This window comes from Protopterus annectens, chromosome 1.part2 (assembly GCF_019279795.1).
Source record: "Protopterus annectens isolate FY-2018-M chromosome 1.part2, PAN1.0, whole genome shotgun sequence".
NCBI lineage: Eukaryota > Metazoa > Chordata > Ceratodontiformes > Protopteridae > Protopterus > Protopterus annectens.
Window position 1 is genome coordinate 64,902,689 of NC_056727.1, and position 6,000 is coordinate 64,908,688.

A 6,000-nucleotide genomic window follows, 5' to 3' on the forward strand; every position below is an offset into this window, starting at 1 on the left:
CATGAGGTTCTTTCAGAAGTTTTCTATACTTGCAAGTATATTTATGCAGTTTCCACACTTCTTGCCTTCTCATCTGGTCCTTCACCTTACATTCTGGTTCCCTGTTATATGATCGAAAACGCATTCTTTCGAATGCATCTTGACTGAACTTGAACGTGCAAAATAGCATATAAGCGAATTCTTTCCCTGGAAAAGAAATTGCTTGGCCGCCTTCATTATTTTGGCGTTTTCGTCACTGTAGTGTGATCTCGAGTTGTTATATTTAAGTAGGGGGGTGTGGGGGGCAAAGCCCCCCATGTCAGGGGGGGTGAAGCCCCCCACTTTATGTAATGTTTTAAAGTTTTTTTTCTTTTTCTTTTTTGGAACAGAGATTTTTTTTTTCCATGGGAAAAAAAATCGGTGTTCTAAGTGTTCAGGATTGTAAGCTTTCGCTTACATGGGGTCGATAAATCAGCGTTCACTTTTTTAAGCGTTCGCTGATTTAATATAGACCCTATATTATTTCTTTTGGTTTTTTTTGGCACATTCATTTACTAGCTGATTTTTATCTACTTCTGGTTTGATTTCCATTCCTGCTTGATGCCAATATGCTTCTGCTAGATTAAGCAGGGAAGTCATCTTTGATTTATTCTCCTCATGTTTCAAAACTTTCACTACGTTTGGGTCTTGTGAGGTCAGAAGATATGTGTGAAGTCCCACGGTTGCAGATCTATACATGTAATCATTTTCAAGGAGGCCCATCCCTCCTATGGAATGAGGAATATACAGTCTTGGTATGCATTGATTTTGATAAATAATTTGGTGAGCATGAAGCATCTTTCTTGTTTTCCTATCTAATCTATCCAACAGGTTTTGGGGCCAGTCAATCACAAGTGTAAGTTAGGACAGGAAGAGCAAATTGGTTTAGAGCTTGTATTTTGTTCCTAGATGTCAATGCTGTTTTCATGATTAATTTACGTCTTCTAAAGTATTCCTTACGAGTTTTATTCACATTTGTTCATGTTCTCTTGTTAATCCTTCATCAATTCCCATATATTTATACACTCTCTCTTGCTCAAATTATTTTATATCACATTCTTGTCCCCAAACTGATGTTTTCCTGGTGTTGCAGTTTTCCTGCTTTAAAGGTTGTTTCGGCACATTTATCAAGACCAAATGACATTCTTATATCATCTGAAAAAGTTTTGACAACTTGCAGTTGTACTTTCAGTTCCTCAACTGATGAGCTATACAGTTTTAAATCATCAACAAAGAGAAGTTGTTTTCTAGGAGCCAAATTATAGCCATAGCCTAAGATGTTAAGTAGACAGCTTAATGGGTTATGGCCAAGACAGAATAGCAGCAGTGACAAAAAAAGTCACCCTGGAATATCCCCCACTGAATTTTTATACCTAGGATAATAATTTATCCTTTATCATGGCTTAATTTTAAAGTGGTCAGCCACTGTTTCATGGTCACTAATGTATTTGATCAGTTTAGGGTGTATGGTATACACTTTTAAGCACTCTTATCCATAAATGTGGGATACTATCAAGTGCTTTTTTGTAGTCAATCCATACCATACTTAGATTCTTCCCCTTTTCACAGTTCTCCACTACTATTTTAACAACAAATGATCTTTTTGTTCCATATGACTTTCTTTTATTGCCCTTTTGTTCTACTGCCATAACTGAATTTTCTTTTAAATGACTATAAACTCTGTCGGCATCAGATCCCATGTATAGTTTATACATCGTCCGGAAGGCAAGCTATTAGTCTATAATTTTTAGGGTAGCCAAGTAGGATCAGTGTTTTCCCTGTTGTTAACCAGGTTGGTGTCTGCTCGGGGTACACATATAAATAGTTCTTACTCATGGCTAAATCTTCGTTCAAAGATGTTAATACTTTTGACCAAAAGTTAGGTACTGCATCTGGGCCTAGGGTTTTCCAATTAGAGGCTTTTCTTAAATTTATTTCAATGTCTCTGGCTGTTACTTCATCCCATTTCATATCCTGTACGTTTAAACTTCTTATTCTTTCTTTTACTTCTTCTATCCATTTATCATCTTTGTTATGTTTCACAGGATCTTCATAGATAATTCTCAAAAATGTATCTATTTCTTATTTTTTTGGCAGTCTTTCAATTCCTTTTACCTCGTTTCCTAATTCTCTCTAAAACTTTTTTGGGTCATCAATAAATTGCTTATTTTGTACTTTTCCTTCATATTTATCTGCCTGTGCTGAGATTTTTAGTTTATTTGCAATAGTGCATGATAGATCCTGGTCTGTTCTAATATTGCACATTGCTTTTATCATGTCTATTATTCTTAGTATTTTTGTTGATCTGTTCCCTCTTCTATATTTTTCTAACAGTTACACTTCTTGTCTTAATTGCTTTATAGTTTTCTCTGTTCGATACTTCTATGATGGTCTTCGATTTCTCCCCTTCCTTTCCCACACCACCCTGTGTTCTTGTGGTAGAACTTTATCAGTTATTAATTTAGCTGTACAGTAATATATAATGTTTACGTCTGTTACATCACATGGTATGAGCAGTCCTAATTACGGTGTTCATTTGTTTTATCAAACTTCCGACTTTCTGGGTTTTATTGACCTTCTGCAGTCTATTTCCTTCATCGATCTTAATATATCTATGTCTATTACATCAAGAAATTCATCTCTTAGCTCATTTTCTTCTAAACTGAGGGCACATTTTTTGTTTTCCATTTTCTGCGGGCATTCTATAGAATGTTCTATGGCATCTTCCTGTGGCACATTTTCCTCAATTTCACCTTGTGCAAGCCTATCACTCATCATTGACTGCAGAGTTTCCACAGTCTCCTGTTCCTTCCCTTGCTGTCCATCTTCAAATGAATGTTTATACTGGTTTCCTGTGGAAGACTCCAAAATATTTTCATATGGCTCCTGACCAATTGCTTCCTGTTCCACTGGTTTCCACTTAATTTGGATATCTGTTGCTCTATCCTGTTGTGGTGCTTTCTGAATTAGATTTTCTACACTGAATCCTTCACTTCATAGGTACTCTATAACCTCAGTTTCTATTTCTTTAACTTCTCCATTACTAATGTCCTTTTCTAATGGAGGAGTTAAAGAAATAGAAACTGAGGTTATAGAGTACCTATGAAGTGAAGGATTCAGTGTAGAAAATCTAATTCAGAAAGCACCATAACAGGATAGAGCAACGGATATCCAAATTAAGGGGTCCTTTTCATGATATCTGCGGTGGTACAGTGGTAGCGTTGTTACCTCATAGCAAGAGGTTCTCCTGTTCAATTCTCGACTGGAGTGCCTTCTGTGTTGAGTCTGCCTGTCCTCCCTGCGGTCGAGTGGCCTTCGAAAGACATGCAAGAATGGGCATGCCTTCGCTGAAGGTTGGGTGTCGGGCTGGCAACTCGGCACCATAAAAATCGACTGCCAATCATTAGCGGACCAGAGTTCCGCTGTGGCGACCCCTAACCGGGAAAAGCTGAAAAGACAAACATTACTAATGTCCTTTTCTACTTTTCTTCTTTGTCTTTTTATTTTTTGTATTGTAAAGTTTTCCATGTCTGGATTAATTTGCCTGCATTCTAATTCAAATATCTTTGGTGCTGCTCTTTTTGTAATGGTTAGTTTTGCTTTCTCATTTGCATAAATATTACACCATATTAAATCTCTTTCTTTCCCATGTCCATATTTCTTCTTCAGATGTCTCCTGATCTTCCTTCTTCTCCTTAGTTTGGGAACTCACTACATCATGCTGTGATATAGACCTTCTACTCCAAATCCTTCACTTTGCAGGCACACCATAACTTTAACTTCTTATTTTACTAATCTTCTTTTCTATATTCCCTCTTCGTGACATTATTTTTATTGTGAAATTTTCCATATCTGGATGATTTTGCCTGTATTTCTCTTTGAATATCTTTGGGGCTGCCTTCTTTATACTGATTAATTTGGCTTTCTCCTTTGCATAAATATTGCACCATATCAAATCTCTCTCCCATGTCCATATTTCTTTTTTGTACTAAAATCTGTAGGTTTTGTTGTTTATATTTTTGCACTTCCTCAGATGCTTATTTTTCCAAAAAGATCAAAGTTTCTTGATCTATATACTGTTTTTCACAAATCTGTTGTATTAATGAATACAGATGTTTATTTGCAGCTTCTGACAGTTTTTCTTGTGGAAGTATTTTTCTTTCCTCTAATATCTCTCAATCATTTGGTACATGTTGTGTCTGGAAATTCTGGGCATTTTGCATAATAGTAATAACACATAATTTCTTTCTTATCCTCAATAGTCCACCTTATCATCTTTATGGCTCTTCTTTGGCCTATCAGTTTTTGTGATTTTTGTGGACTACTTCCTTATTTAACAGGAGGGCCATCCTCCCCCTGGCCTGGCCCCATTGTAGGAATGTTTCTATATTTTGAGGATTCTACATCATCATCTTTTCCAGTCCTGGCACCAATGTGCCTACCAGGACTGAGCACTTTTTTATCCTGGGTCTTGTGCACCCAGCTATCTTTTTTACGTTTTTACCTACTTCTGTACATGAGATATGCTATATAAATACAGTCTATATCAGTAGCGTCTTGGTAAGATTTGGTGAAAAACAGGGTCCACCTTGCAAAGGTACTCACTAAGACTTGAGGGTGTATTCAATTTCGGCAGTAATAATCTCCTTTACTTGCTGACTTATCTCTCCATTCAGACTCCACTGTGTACGCTTTAAGATAAAATCTTTTAAAACCTTATATACAATGCATGGTTTTGCAATTATTGATGCAAATATGAACAAGCAATATTTGACATCTAGAGCGTCAGTAGCAGTTAAACTGCAGATAGATCTGGAGGCATCACTCGGATTTAATGACTAAGCTATGTCTCCCATGACACTTAACCAAAGGTGCTAGAAATTCTAAGAATTCTGTGCCAAAACTGGAATCTCAGAAGGAATCCTGACACAAGACCACTACAGAAGGCCATCAGCAGCAGCTCTAAGAAGACATTATTACGTGGACATAAGTAACTTCAACCTACACTATGTTAACAGAATGTCTGGCAAGTGTACAATACTATCCGTATTTAAGATATGGCAGCTATGTTTTTCCTCAGGGAAGAAGATGATTATTAATTAAAATTAAAAACATGGTTCAAAGTAGGCTGTTGATTCAGTTACTCACAGTCTTCTGGTTTTGCAGCTCTTTGGTAAAACTTGAGTTCAGTGAACAAAGGTCCATTTTCATAGTACTCCTAAAGAAAACAAAGAAGAGTTTACAAGAATAGTTTACAAAACAAATAATATGGCAAAACAACGTGCTATCACTCGTTACTTTGTTTGTGCTTCAGTACAAGTTTAATGCCCATTCTGTAAACAAAAGTAATCTCTTCTAATGCTTCTGGCAGCTTAAATATGAGGAACCTTCATCATAATCTTGGACAACTGAGATGTCACTTGCAGTATATCCTTGTTATGGGGCAAGTGCCCACCACTGCCATCAGTATTCAGCATCTTATTTACAGCAGTCCTAACTAGTACTACCATCAAAGTAATAACTGCTCAGATGTTGAGGTACAAGGTAAGATATGAAAGCATCTCTAATTTCTTCTTGTTTTTAGCATTCAAACTTGCCATCTGCTGTAAGAAACAGACTGCATATTTGCATAGAACACTCAGTTACTATTATTATGTCAAGACTCAGAAAAGGCGGCAGGGGAAATTGGGAGAGGTTACACTATGGATCCACTGAAAAAACACTCTCAAAAGATGCATTTTCGGAGTATTTCACATAAGCATCTGGTCTTATTCAGGGCATATCTTGCAGAACTCTTAAATTGGGAAAGAGTCACTATAACAATTTAGGGAGAAGAAGAAGAAACACAAACAGGCCATCAAGCCTAGACCAGAATAACTTGTAGTATTTTGCTGCCAAAACAAATTCTGGAAAATATGCCTTTCTTATAATGCTCTATAAATGAGTGGCTGTACAGAGAGAGGACTACATCAGAGATGCAGA

General features: G+C 36.7%; 1 protein-coding gene across 3 annotated transcripts in view; it reads right to left on the reverse strand.

The window, feature by feature from the left end:
• The window catches only part of VRK2 (VRK serine/threonine kinase 2), a 1,303,788-nt gene extending 1,298,556 nt beyond the window's left edge, over nt 1–5,232 (reverse strand). For 2 of the 3 annotated variants that reach the window (XM_044054930.1, XM_044054917.1), the window contains exon 1: nt 5,167–5,232. The gene's annotated coding sequence lies outside the window, so the exon portion shown is untranslated. The remainder of the gene's footprint in view (nt 1–5,166) is intronic. The other variant, XM_044054923.1, reaches the window with a different exon arrangement.
• Between the last annotated feature and the right edge of the window lie 768 nt (nt 5,233–6,000).